This window comes from Misgurnus anguillicaudatus, chromosome 25 (genome assembly GCF_027580225.2).
Source record: "Misgurnus anguillicaudatus chromosome 25, ASM2758022v2, whole genome shotgun sequence".
In the NCBI taxonomy this organism is placed as follows: domain Eukaryota; kingdom Metazoa; phylum Chordata; class Actinopteri; order Cypriniformes; family Cobitidae; genus Misgurnus; species Misgurnus anguillicaudatus.
This window is the reverse complement of record NC_073361.2, coordinates 4,815,714-4,828,927: the sequence shown is the minus strand read 5'-3', so window position 1 is coordinate 4,828,927 and position 13,214 is coordinate 4,815,714.

The following is a 13,214-nucleotide window of genomic DNA, read 5'->3' as shown; positions in this document are numbered from 1 at the left end:
TTTGTTCCCACGAATTATTAAATCGTGGCCACGTTTTAGTAATTCGTTCCCTCGTTTAAGCTAAATCGTGCCCACGTTTTAGTAGTTCGTTCCCTCGTTTAAGCTAAATCGTTGTTGTGTTCTGTGAATCAATATTGTTCTGAGTTTTCCACTAGATGGCAGTAGAGCACAGATAAGTACATGCAATAGAGAGTAAGTGAAGAAGTGAAGTGTTGCATTGCTGGAAGTTGTGCAGATATGCTCTCGGACATTAAACACAAGTTTATTTGAAAGTTTCCGGTTCTTTATTCTTCATTACTTTATACAACACTACAATTTGGCGACGAGGATACCACGTACTGCAGTTTTGCTTTGCTATCAAAAAAAAAAAAGTCTGTTAATGTTCCTGCTCCAGCGATGTTTTTGCCCTGTCCGGGGGACCCGTCATTGCCATTTGATATGTGGCTGCGGATGTTTCAAAACTACTTGCTTGTGATGAATGCAACGGGGGATGCTTGGCCTGATGTCCGCAAGAGAGCTACTTTACTACACTGTTTGGGAACGGAAGGACAGCGGATTTTTTTACGCTCTACCAGATACAGGTGAAACTTATGCCTCTGCTATTCGTGCACTGGAGAAACACTTTACTCCAAAAGTCAATATTGTGGTCGAACGATATGCATTCAGAAAGCGAGCTCAATTCCCACATGAGACTATAGCACAATATGTAGCTTCCTTACGTGCCCTTGCAGCCACCTGTGGTTTTGATGATAAATCTGATGACATGATACGTGATCAATTACTGGAACATTTGCTTAGTGACAGTATTAGAGAAAGGTTGCTATTGGAGGCAAACCTTACACTAGATGCAGCTGTTACCCTTGCAACACAGATGGAGGCTGCTGCTGACCAAGCAAAAAAAAAAAAAGATTTCAGACAGAGGAGTGTTGGACAAGGGAGTCCCAGTACAAGCTGTGCACTACAAATCTCACAAACCTGTAAACAAACAGCATCGCCGCCCTGCTAAACCACACGCCACCGCTACTCCTTCACATAGATCTTGCTTTAGATGTGGTTCTGATAAGCATTTAGCAAACTCCACTCAATGCCCTGCTGCACATGCTCAGTGTAAGTCTTGTAATAAAAAGGGACATTTTGCTCGTGTTTGTCGTTCTGTACCAACAAGTAAAGTACATGAAGTACAGTTACCTGATGTGACTATATTGTATACAGGCAATTCTGATCATATCTCAAAGAGACTGTTTTGCAATGCAACCATCTGTACACCAGCCTCTGCTGCCAAGGAGATACAACTTACTGTTGATACTGGCTCTGCAGTCTCCATTCTGCCACATCACGTCTACAAACAATATTTCAGCTCCACTCCTTTGTCACCACCAACTGCTAGACTTGTGACTTATACACATACACACATCCCAGTGCTCGGATGTCTTCATGCCGAGGTGTGTATATCAAACTCCAGCGCTCCAGCAACATTCTTTGTGGTAGAGGAAGGTACTGCATTACTAGGAATGGACTTAATTACTACATTGCACCTCTGTATTAATGCTGATTCTGTTACCACCTCAGATACAGTACCAGCCACTCCTGTTCTCTCCACGACTACTGCTGCACCTCTCATTACTCTTCCACCTGAGATAGGGTGTGCGAAACAATTTGTACACAAGGTAAAAATGGATCCAACAGTCCAGCCCGTGCGCCAGAAGCTTCGGCGATTGCCCTTTGCTGTCAGAGATGCTGTCTCCACTGAACTTGACCATTTGCTACAGGCTGGCGTTATAGAAGAGATTGATGCTTTTGCTTGGGTCTCTCCTATAGTCGTTACAAAAAGAAAGAATGGAGGTATACGACTGTGCGCTGACCTTTGGGCACCCAACAAGGCAGTGATCACCGATTGCTACCCTCTGCCACATATTGATGAGCTCCTCTCCAGCTTGCGAGGAGCTACATTTTTTTCTACTATAGACCTGGCTAATGCCTACTATCATGTGCCCCTCCATACAGACAGTAGAGACATAACAGCCTTCATTACTCACACAAAGGTCCATTTAGATTCTGCCGGGTTCCGTACGGGTTAGCTTCGGCCCCTTCGGCTTTCCAGAAAATTATGGCAACCATCCTTTATTGAGTGCCGGGTGTCCAGAATTACCTGGACGATCTAATTGTGTATGGTGCCACTGCTGATGAGCATGACAAGATGCTTCATACGGTCCTACAAAAACTGAAAGAGGCTGGACTGGTTCTGAATAATGAAAAGTGTCACTTCAGAAAGACCACATTGCGCTTTCTGGGCCATGTCATTACCGCTAATGGCATTTTGCCCGACCAAGACCACATTGACGCAATACTTAAAGCTCCCTTACCAAGTGATGCTGTTGCTTTACGATCTTTTCTGGGTCTTGTCTCCTGGTACTCAAAGTTTATTCCAAATTTTGCAACAGTCGTGGCTCCTCTGCGTGAATGTGTCAAAGACAAAGAGACTTTCACATGGTCTGAAGCTGCACAAGCAAGCTTTGATGATGTTAAGCAGCTCTTAGTGTCTAGCTCTGCCCTAGCTCTGTTTGACCCCTCCCTGCGTTCAGTAATCTCGACTGACGCCTGTGATTATGGACTAGGTGCTGTGTTTGCCCAGATTCAACCTGATGGTACAGAGAAACCGGTGGCTTTTGCTTCACGTACACTAACTTTGACGGAGTGCAAATACTCAATCGTGGAAAAAGAGGCACTTGCCTGTGTGTGGGCAACAGAAAAATGGCGCACATATTTGTGGGGTCACCGTTTTACTTTGCGTACGGACCACCAGGCTTTAACAACCTTACTCACTACTAAGGGAATGAACAGGGCTGGATTGCGAATCGCCCGCTGGTCTGCTCATCTACTTTGTTTTGACTATGATGTTGTCTACAAACCAGGTGTACAAAACCATACAGCAGACTGCCTTTCACGTCTCCCTCTTGATATGCCAGCAGACCCTTCTACAGATGTGGAACCTGAACTTGTAGCAGTGATTACTTCCACATTGAGTTCCCTTCCTGTCTCTGACTTTCTTACTGCTTGTACTTCATGCCCAGAAATGGTAGCTCTACGTGAACAGATCACCCATGGCTGGCCTCCTTCTATACGGGCTGTTACACAAGATTTAGTGCCCTACTACAAACTCCGAGATGAACTGTCAGTTCAAGACCAGTACATTTTTCGTGGTTCCAGATTAGTGGTGCCTGTCTCTTTGCGCCATGCGCTGATCACCCTGGCTCATGAAAGCCATCAGGGGATTGTACGCACTAAACAGCGCCTGCGCAGCCTTTACTGGTGGCCTCGTATGGACTCTGAAGTTCAGACCTGTATATCTGCCTGTGTCTCCTGTCAGACTAGCGATAAGACAGCTCTCACTCGTCCAGCTCCCCTACAACCTGTTCCACTACCGGATGGTCCCTGGAAGAAATTAGGCCTTGACATTGTTGGGCCGTTTGAGACTGCTTTCCCTGCTTGTCGTTGTGCTGTAACGTTGACCGACTACTATTCAAAGTGGCCTGAGCTTGCCTTTTGCTCTTCTGCTACCGCTGACTGTGTCATAGACTTTCTGACCACTGTATTCAGCCATCATGGTAATCCTGAAACAATTGTTACGGACAACGGGACGCAGTTTACGTAAGCTGCCTTTAATACATTCCTTCAGGCTAGAGGTATACATCACTACAAGATGTCTGTGTATTACCCTGCAGCCAATGGAGCCACCGTGCTTTGAAAAGTTGTATACAAACCGCCATCCTGCAGTCGGAGCCTTGGAAGGAAGCAGAGACAAACTGGCTTCAAGTGTATCGCGCTACACCTCATGCCACTACTTCAACCTCACCTTATGAACTGCTCTATGGACGTAAAATGCGAACCAGATTGAACATTTTGTCAATCGTGCATGTACCAAATTCATCCATTCATGACAATGTGGAAAGGAAACAAGCCCAGATGAAGCAGTACATTGACACTAAGTGGCATGCACGATCTCCATCTTTTGTTGTAGGTGACAGGGTGAGGGTCAGACTCCCTCGGTTAGTGCCTAAAGCACATCCCAGGTTCACTACACCCTTAACAGTAGACAAGCGTGTGGGCCCAAACACTTTCATGCTAAGTGCCGGGAAGAGATGGAATGCCACACACTTGGCTCGTTCTTCTGTGCCTGAAAATAGACACCAAGATTCCACACTATCTTGCATACAAACCTCTCAGGGGTCTTCTTCAAAGCAGCCACGTGTGAGAGTTAAACCTAAGTGGCATAATGACTATGTAATGTAATTGATTGAGATTTTGAGTTCTAAGGCTTATTGTTCGGTTTAATTCAGCTGTTGAAGGAGTATACATTACAACTGTTGTTGATTTCATAAACGTTAAAGCAATCCATTGTAATTGTGAAAACCTTGTCTACCTGACATAATAACTTTGTCAGTCCTTCATTTCTCTGTAACTATTGTTGCTAACCCATTCTTTAAGGTGAAAGTGTTTAATCACTTAAGTAGGGTTTTCCCTAAACAGAGGGGAAATATGTTGTGTTCTGTGAATCAATATTGTTCTGAGTTTTCCACTAGATGGCAGTAGAGCACAGATAAGTACATGCAATAGAGAGTAAGTGAAGAAGTGAAGTGTTGCATTGCTGGAAGTTGTGCAGATATGCTCTCGGACATTAAACACAAGTTTTTTTGAAAGTTGCCGGTTCTTTTATTCTTCATTACTTTATACAACACTACAATCGTGCCCACGTTTTAGTAATTTGTTCCCTTGTTTAAGTTAAATCGTGACCACCTTTTATTAATTAGTGCCCTGAATTTCATTTAAACCATCGGGACATTAACACAATGCTAACACATCTACTAAAAGATCAAATTCAATATAGACATTACTAAATGCAGTTTTATAAATTCCTGCCAAGAATTTCATTAAAATCATCGGAATAGTGACGCTTATCGCAGCTCAATGCATTAATACGGCAGGGAGGAGCTAGGTGGTGCTGTAGCGCCCCCTATAGTATCCAAAGCACCCGCCCAGCACCCCCAAGAAATTTCTGTAATTTTTTATATTTATAATTTAGTTTAAAATATATGTTTGAATAGTCATTTTCATGTTGTTAAAAGGGAATTAAATAGTAATTTAAAAATATATATTTTAGTCTAAAATAACATGAGGCGGTGATCTTTTTAGGCCAATGGGCGCAGCACCTGGTGAACTTTTGACCTTAACGCACAGCAGTTTGATTGTAATAGCAAGTTAATTTACCAAGTTCAAATACACCAAAATGGATCGTTTTTTGCTCCCTAAGCGTCCACGTTCTGAGTCACAAGTTCAGCCTGAAGGGAAAGGAGACTGTGAAGGTAACGTTACAGACACACCGCTCGTCGCCACTGAGCACCAGGAACAAGAAAATCCTGGAGATGAAGACGGAGGAGAATCGCCGGCGACAATTTCCATCGAGGATGCTAACGTTACGGTTCGTGCTGCAGCAGGTGATATTAACAACCATCCTCAAGAGGGCCCAAGAAGGCCAGTCCTTCAAAAATACCCCACACAGCAATTTGGGAATCAGCAGAGAGGTTTTAAAAAAAGTTGGATGGATCAGTATTCATGGCTGGAATACAGCGTGGGCAAAGATGCGGCATTTTGTTTTGCATGTAGGCATTTTCTGAAACGAGGGCACGGATTTCATTTAGAGCCAACATTTATCAGCAACGGATTTAACAACTGGCAGAAAGCATCAGCATCTCTGAAGAGCCATCATGAAAGCATGGGGCACAAATTTGCAATGAAAGGATGGATTGAGTTCGAGCAAAAAGAGGCAAGCGGATCTAAAATAGCAAACATTCTTAATAAGGGACATTCTGCGTTAGTTATGGAGAACAGAAAATACATGAAAGCTGTGGTGGAAAGTCTGCGCTTCACAGCCTGCCAGGGCATCACACATCGAGGCCACAGAGAGGGTAAGGAGTCACACAACTTGGGAAACTTTCGTGAGCTGCTGCAAGTCATTGCCAAGTTTGATCTAACAGTAGAAAAAAAGTTAGCTACTAACCCATCAAACGCCAAATACACTCACCATGATATCCAAAATGAGATATTTTCTGCAATGGGAGAAATGATAAGAAAGAAGATAAGTGATGAGGTGAGAGATGCCGAGTGTTTTGCTGTTTTGGTGGATGAGAGTAAAGATACGAGTAAAACTGAGCAGATTTCTGTTATCGTGCGGTATTTGCAGTCAGGGGAAGTGCATGAGGAGTTTTTGCATTTCACTGCCGCAAATGTATTGGATGCAGACTCTCTGCTAGCCAGCATCAAACACACACTCAGTCAGTGTAATATTGATATAAATCACTGTGTTGGTTGTGGAAATGAATTTTGTTCCATTTTATATTTCTTTAATTAATCATTTTATTCTACAAACACTGTGTGTTTCATATATGCACTGAGCTATTATGTAAAATGAGGTGTTTGTGTTACTGAGGGGGAGCAGCTTGTGTGCTGTGTAAAAGCTGCAAGAAGGATTAGCTAGGAATGTACGTCTGGAAATGATCAAGATAAGAAAGAGACCTGAGGAGGAAAAGCAAACAGACAACCATGTATTAACTAATGCTTTAATGTTCACAGGATAAAATATGCAATGTATTTCTTACTTAATCAGTATTAATCATTGAATAATTGATGTAATAAATATAAGATGTTGTTTTTGATAAATGTGTATTAACCAATGAAATGAAGGTTGCATACAGAATAACCTAATGGGGGGATGGCAGCTCAACCTTGAAAAACAGAATCTCCTGCGCTTGTTCTTTGTGTGTGTGTATTCTTCCCTAACAGATGGTTTTTTAATAATGATTAAAGTGTTTTCTTAGAAGTAGTATGGCATTAAAAGATTTAATGTGTTTATCTATCTAAAGAAGTTAATGTGTGCCTTATTCATATAACCAATTTTACGAATAATGAAATGATGTCATGATATTGAAATGTGTTTTACATAATAAACACTTTCATTTTATATCTTATGTTTTTAATGAATAAATGAATGTTTTATTAATGATTTGTTTTTAAGAAAGCATTATAATATGCTATGTGAAGTCAATCATATGTGAAGTGGAGGAGTACTGGGGAGGAAGTGACGGACTGCATGGCTCTCAGGGATGAGTGGAGAACAGTTTGTTTTTTTCTTTGTCTGTGTGTGTCTATCTTCGCCGGCAGGCTGAAATTGGGTGTGGTGATGGAGTCAGATTGACGAGGGGAACGGCCTTTGTGGGTGGAGATTCTAAGAAGAAGATCGACGTCACATACTCTATAAATAATTGTTTTCCAAAATGCTGGGGGGTAGTCGATTGCAGGTTGTAGCCTTGAGACGACCCAGCGCGCTGTAAAACTTTTTCATATCTGATCAATAAATAGTTTAATTTTAATACTGTGCCTTTCCTCTAATTATGAACACGCAACGGACACTTTAAAGTCCAACAATTGGTGACCCCTGACGTTTTGTGGAGGGAAAGGAGAGAGTGAGCGGAAGGAGGGTTTCACATTGAAGAAACCAGAGTAAGCGAGGATTCCCTTTCAACACAAAAAGAGCGCTCTACTAAAATAAGGTAAGCAGAAACCTGTTTTATCGAATTCTGCTAATTGGATATACCAAATTACTTGTGTTGATAAGGAGATCCGAACTGAATTACAAATTTACATTTTTGTAAATTGATCAGAGTGAAAAACTTTTTGAAATCTTTGAATTTTGTTATTAAATAAAAGGTTGAGGATTCCTTTAACGCATTAGGCGTTATAAAATACCGACTCGGTTGTAGCCGTAGGGGGTGAAAAGGCCCGTTGGATGAAATGTCCACGAATACTGTTAATGGCGGTGTAAGTTAACAGAATTAATTAAAAAGGTTGAGGATTCCTTTAATACATTAGGTATTATAAAATACCAACTCGGTTGTAGCCGAAAGGAGTGAAAGGCTCTTGGATGAAAGTTCCATGAATACTGTTAATGGCGGTGTAAGTTAACAGAATTAAAGGTATTGTGGAGGATTTTATATTTCCGGGTGGATCATCAAGACTGTTGGTCCTCCTAGTTGTCAATCAAGAGTGTTGTACAATTGCATTTTTTAAAAAAGAAGGCGGTTCTTTTCTAAAATTCGAGAAAATCCTCCGCTATACCTTTAATTAAAAAGGTTGAGGATTCCTTTAATACATTAGGTATTATAAAATACCAACTCGGTTGTAGCCGTAGGGGGTGTACAGCAGCCCGTGGATGAAAGGTCCACGAATACTGGAAAGAAGAAGTGACGTCTTAATGTGAATTGTATTGTTGATATATTGTTGTTATTTTTGTGACATTTCTGTGAAAGTTGTATTGTGTTTGTATTGCTGGTGAAACTCCTGAAAACTACTGGCGTATATATCCTTTTGCTAGATAAGAGTGACGTTTTGTGCTTTTTTTGAAATTTTGAATGCTTGTAAATTGTGTGAAAATGGCTCAATTTAAAAAAAATGTGATGAGTATGGTTGCCTTACAGCAGGGGTGTCCAATACGTCGATCGCGATCGACCAGTCGATCGCAAAGGCAATGCCGGTAGATCGCACATTAGTTAACTGTATATGATGCTGCATGAGCATCGGAAAACAGAGGGCGAAATAGGCATTATGAGAGGGGCCAATCACACCAAAAGCGTTTATGGCAGTTGCAGGCGCCATTTTTGAATGATATTCTATGGATAGGGAGTGTTTACGCGCTGTTTAAGCTATGTTTATGCGCGCTGCTGAGCGCCTTGCGGTTTCTGCCGCCGGCCGCAGCACGCGCCTTTGAAGGAGCGCTGAAAGCAGAGAAGCGCCCGACGTCATTCGCGTCATTCCATTGTCCAATCGAATGAGGGGAGAGGCGGGCCTTACGTTGTGGTAAGGGAAGTTTACAGTTGCTTTGAAGAACCAGACTCCACTCGCTCACTCTCTCCTGCGTGTTTGTGCACCTCTCATCCTCAAACAAGGTCAGAGCAAGCGTCCTCTTTTTAAAGTTTCTGCTAATATGACAGTTAACAGCAAAAGAGCGCTCACGCTTCAATATTTGATTGACAAGACAGCTGACTCGGTGGTTGCCTAGCAATAGAAAGCCGCATCGCACTGCTCTTTTTTTAAAGAGAGGCTTCTGATACTGTTGTCTTTTCCTAGTTTGTTTCACTAAACTGCATCTCCGCTATTTTAAGCAGTACTTGACATGTACTCAATGACTTTTTTAACTCCTCAAAAAGAATGAAGTAGCCTAGCCTAATGGGGGCAGCCTTAAATTCAATGTAGAGATATGCAGTATAGTCCTAATACACTTTTAAATTGTCATTAAAAAATGTAACTGTGTTTTTTAGCAGGTAGATCGTGTCGGCTTTATCATTTTAAAAGTAGATCACCACACAAAAAAGTCTGGACACCCCTGCCTTACAGTGTATGTGCAATGAAAAAAGGCAAGTAGTTTGGAAAGGGACCAACTGTAAAAGACTCAGAAACAGATTTGAGAATGGGGACGAGAATCGCTTTTGTTGCAGCTGAAGTCGAGACGATTACAAAGGAAAAAAGGGGAAGTTGACAGTTGTGCTGTGAGCAGGCAAAAGGAAATAGAACAAGGAAGTAGTGTGCCTACACCCTCAGCCCCACCCATGGCTCCTCCTCAAGTGAAATCGATCTACCCCTCCTTGCACACACCTCCTCCTTATGAGGAAGCCAAAGCCCCAATGCAACAGCCTGTTTTTCAAATCAATAGCGGTGAATTGAATATAGATGTAGATTTTATTTGTGTGAAAATGTAGTGTGTCTGTGATATAATGAGTCTGTTAAAACCATAAATGGGATTAAGCAAAATCTAGCGGTAAGACAGAAGCGAAGCTTTGAAAGAAAAAACAACAAATTAGAGAAAAAGAGTAGAAACCAAGTTATTAAAGGTGGAAATAAAGATAAAAAATTATAAAGGACAGAAAATTATTAAAAAGTGAATGACACAGATAAATTATATAAGGAAAAAGGATTTAACAAAATGAAGAGGAGTCTTCATCTGATGATGGAAGGTGGTCACAAAATAAAATTTATTTTAAATTGAAAGGCAATATTTTGCAATGGGTTAAGTTAAACTTTGAAAGGCTGAAAGCTCTGATCCTTTGACATTCAAGAAAGTGAATAAAAGCTGGCAAGAAACAGACAATGAAAAACTGTGTGTGACATCAAAGTGTTGGAGTTTCAAAGAGAGGATTAACTCATAAACTGGACTGTGGACACATCCTATATGAATGGGACTATATGAAGCAGTGAAGGGGGCACTGCACAATGTTCTGAAAAAAAGACTGAGTGGAGTCCAGAAAGACTCACAAAGACAATAATGTTCTTGGAGGCAAGAGAAACTGGACAACACTTCACTGGACACTGAACTTTTTCATCTTCATACGAGCTTTTGAGTGAAAAAGGGGAAAGTGTAAACAGCCGTTCAATGTTTAAGTAAAGACCTTGTTACTATAGGGACACAGACAATCTTTATGAGAAAATCAGCTAGACAAATTTAAAGGCTGATCAAGAACTTTGTTGTTAGGTGTGACTACCTGTTCTGAAATCAAATCAGACTCCTATTTATCTGACAGGAAGAAATGAATGATTGAACTTGGTATCTACAGAGGAAGTTAGAACTCCAATGATGGTACTAAGCTAAAAAGCAAATATAAATGGCATAGAACAGCTATGGCAGAAAGGAAATTAAAATAGATTAAAAAAACAAAAAACAAAGAGAACACTATAGAACACTATAAAAGGTAAACAAGAAAAGCTGTGATAATAGAAAAATAACTGATTATTGTAACAAACTTTGTATTTAAGGAAATTGCCAGCCCAGACATCATATATGTGCATGAAGGCGTTCACATGGCAGATCTAATCACTGAGGGTGAGCCACATGACTGCATACCATTGACTGAAAAAGCAAACAAATTGAGAGATGGTTTGTTCGCGGTACCACTGACAACTCCCCCACCGGTAATCTCACTGTTTACGGATGGCTTTGTTTTAGAGCATCAGATGGTACGCTAAAGGCAGGGTTTGCTGTGGTTGACCAGGTTGAGGGTGATTTTGTGACTAGAGTGAGTGGTAAATTGGAGGGTAAGCAGTAAGCAAAGACAGCTGAAAGGATAGCTGTTATCAAAGCCTTGCACTACGCTGGTGAAGAGAGGGTGATTATTTATAGTGACTCTGCATATGTGATTGGTGCAGTATATATGGAACTGCCATATGGCAGATAGGGGGGTTTGAAACCAGGAAAGGCCGGCCTATAACACATGCTAGCGAAGCCTGACACATACTACAGGCTGTGAAGGTACCTGATGAAGTGGTTGTTGTCAACTGCCTAATAAACCACTTATATCCCCAACCATGGTTTCCCAAGACAAAGTTAGATCTGACAAAATTGATAAACACGCACTGGAATTGACATATAGTTTCGGGGCTGCTTATCACCCCAATGACAGAGCAAAGCTGACATAATGAACCTGACTTTGACATTAAAACTTGACTTGACAAAATCTGTGCACAGAAAAAAAATAACATGGCTTGACGAATTGCCAATTGCATTAATGTATAATCGCTCTTCTGTTAACAGGATTTCTGGTTTCACATCCTTTGAATTGCTTACAGGTCGACAGTCTCCAGGCCCACGGAACGCCGTGGTGTAGAATCCAATCCTGCCACTAACTAATGATGTTTATTTTTACAAACTAACTGCTATGATTAAACATTTTTCCTGCCAGGCTAAACGACACCGGGACAACGAACAAGCTGTTACAAATGATGATTGAAAGTGAAGGTGTTCAGACGGTGCTGGGCCGAACCAAGACGGTCCAGGCTACCAAGAGTAAAAGCAAAAACCTAACATTGTGTTGGGCAAAGGCGACTGGTTCCATCTCTTTTCTTGTGTTAAATGTGATTATCCCAGCAGGTCTCTCACAGAAACCGGTGTGGACCTGAGGAGTCAGGTCCAAGAGAGGGAGAGTGTTGAAAGTGAAAGTAAATCAGCTTGAATACAGGGAGAACAAACAGGAAGTGAAACATCATTGGTAACACTCACACAACACCAACAACAAAGTCAACAAACACTTTGTAAAATTGTGCATAAAAAAGGTGAATAAAAAAGGTGACATTTTTTCCAGCCCAGCAACAGAACCCCTCGCACACTGTGTGAGTGCAGATTGTGCCTACGGAGCAGGTATAGCCGTACAATTCAAAGCGAAGTACGGTACACAAAAGGTTGTAAGACAGAACAAACACACAGGTGAATGTGCAGTTACCCATGAGGACGACGGCAGATTGATTTTTCATTTAATAACAAAACAAAACTGTACTGATTTACCAACATATGAGAATTTTACCCACAGCCTCAGATGTATGAGAGAGTGGTGTGAGAAAGAAAACATAACAAGTGTATCCACTCCCTGGCTGGGGTGTGGCCTGGATAAATTGGATTTCCACAAAGTGCTGGAAATCCTGCCAGAAGTTTTTAGAGACCTGAATATCACAATTACCATATATTAATTATAACCTGATTAACATTTTAATGTTTAAGAGTTTTAAGTTTTCTATAATTATTACATTTTACATTACTGTTGATTTTCTTAAGTTTCGTATAATATTATAGTTTACGTTTCCTGTGTGGATTTGAGTCCACAAGAATGAAGTTGTACGGAAAGTGGAAGGTTCTGTGGGGCCTAGGGGTTATAGCTGCAATTATAATCACCATAATATTTAGCATAAACAATGGAAATAATCTGAAAATTGACAAGAGGTCCAAAACAACACCACAAGATCAGTGCTTAAAGAGATATGGGGGAATTGAATTAAATTACACAAAAAATTCAACGACGTCATAAACCTTTGATTTATGCAGTGTGATAGACTGTGGAAGGCAATAGTGACCTCAGTAGTAGTGTCCATTGGTGTATTCGTGGCCATCATGGTGACCTGTGGATGTTGTTGTATTCCCTGTCTTAAATCCCTGTGCAACAGATTAATAGTATCTGCAATAGAGAAAAAAGAGAACAATCCACCCCCATGTAGCATGCCCCTATTAGGCTTACAGAACCTGGATGAGGAGGAAGAAGAAAATGTGTGACCTCTTTCAGAGGTCAAGAGAGGGAATTGTGGAAATTAATTTTGTTCCATTTTATATTTCTTTAATTAATCATTTT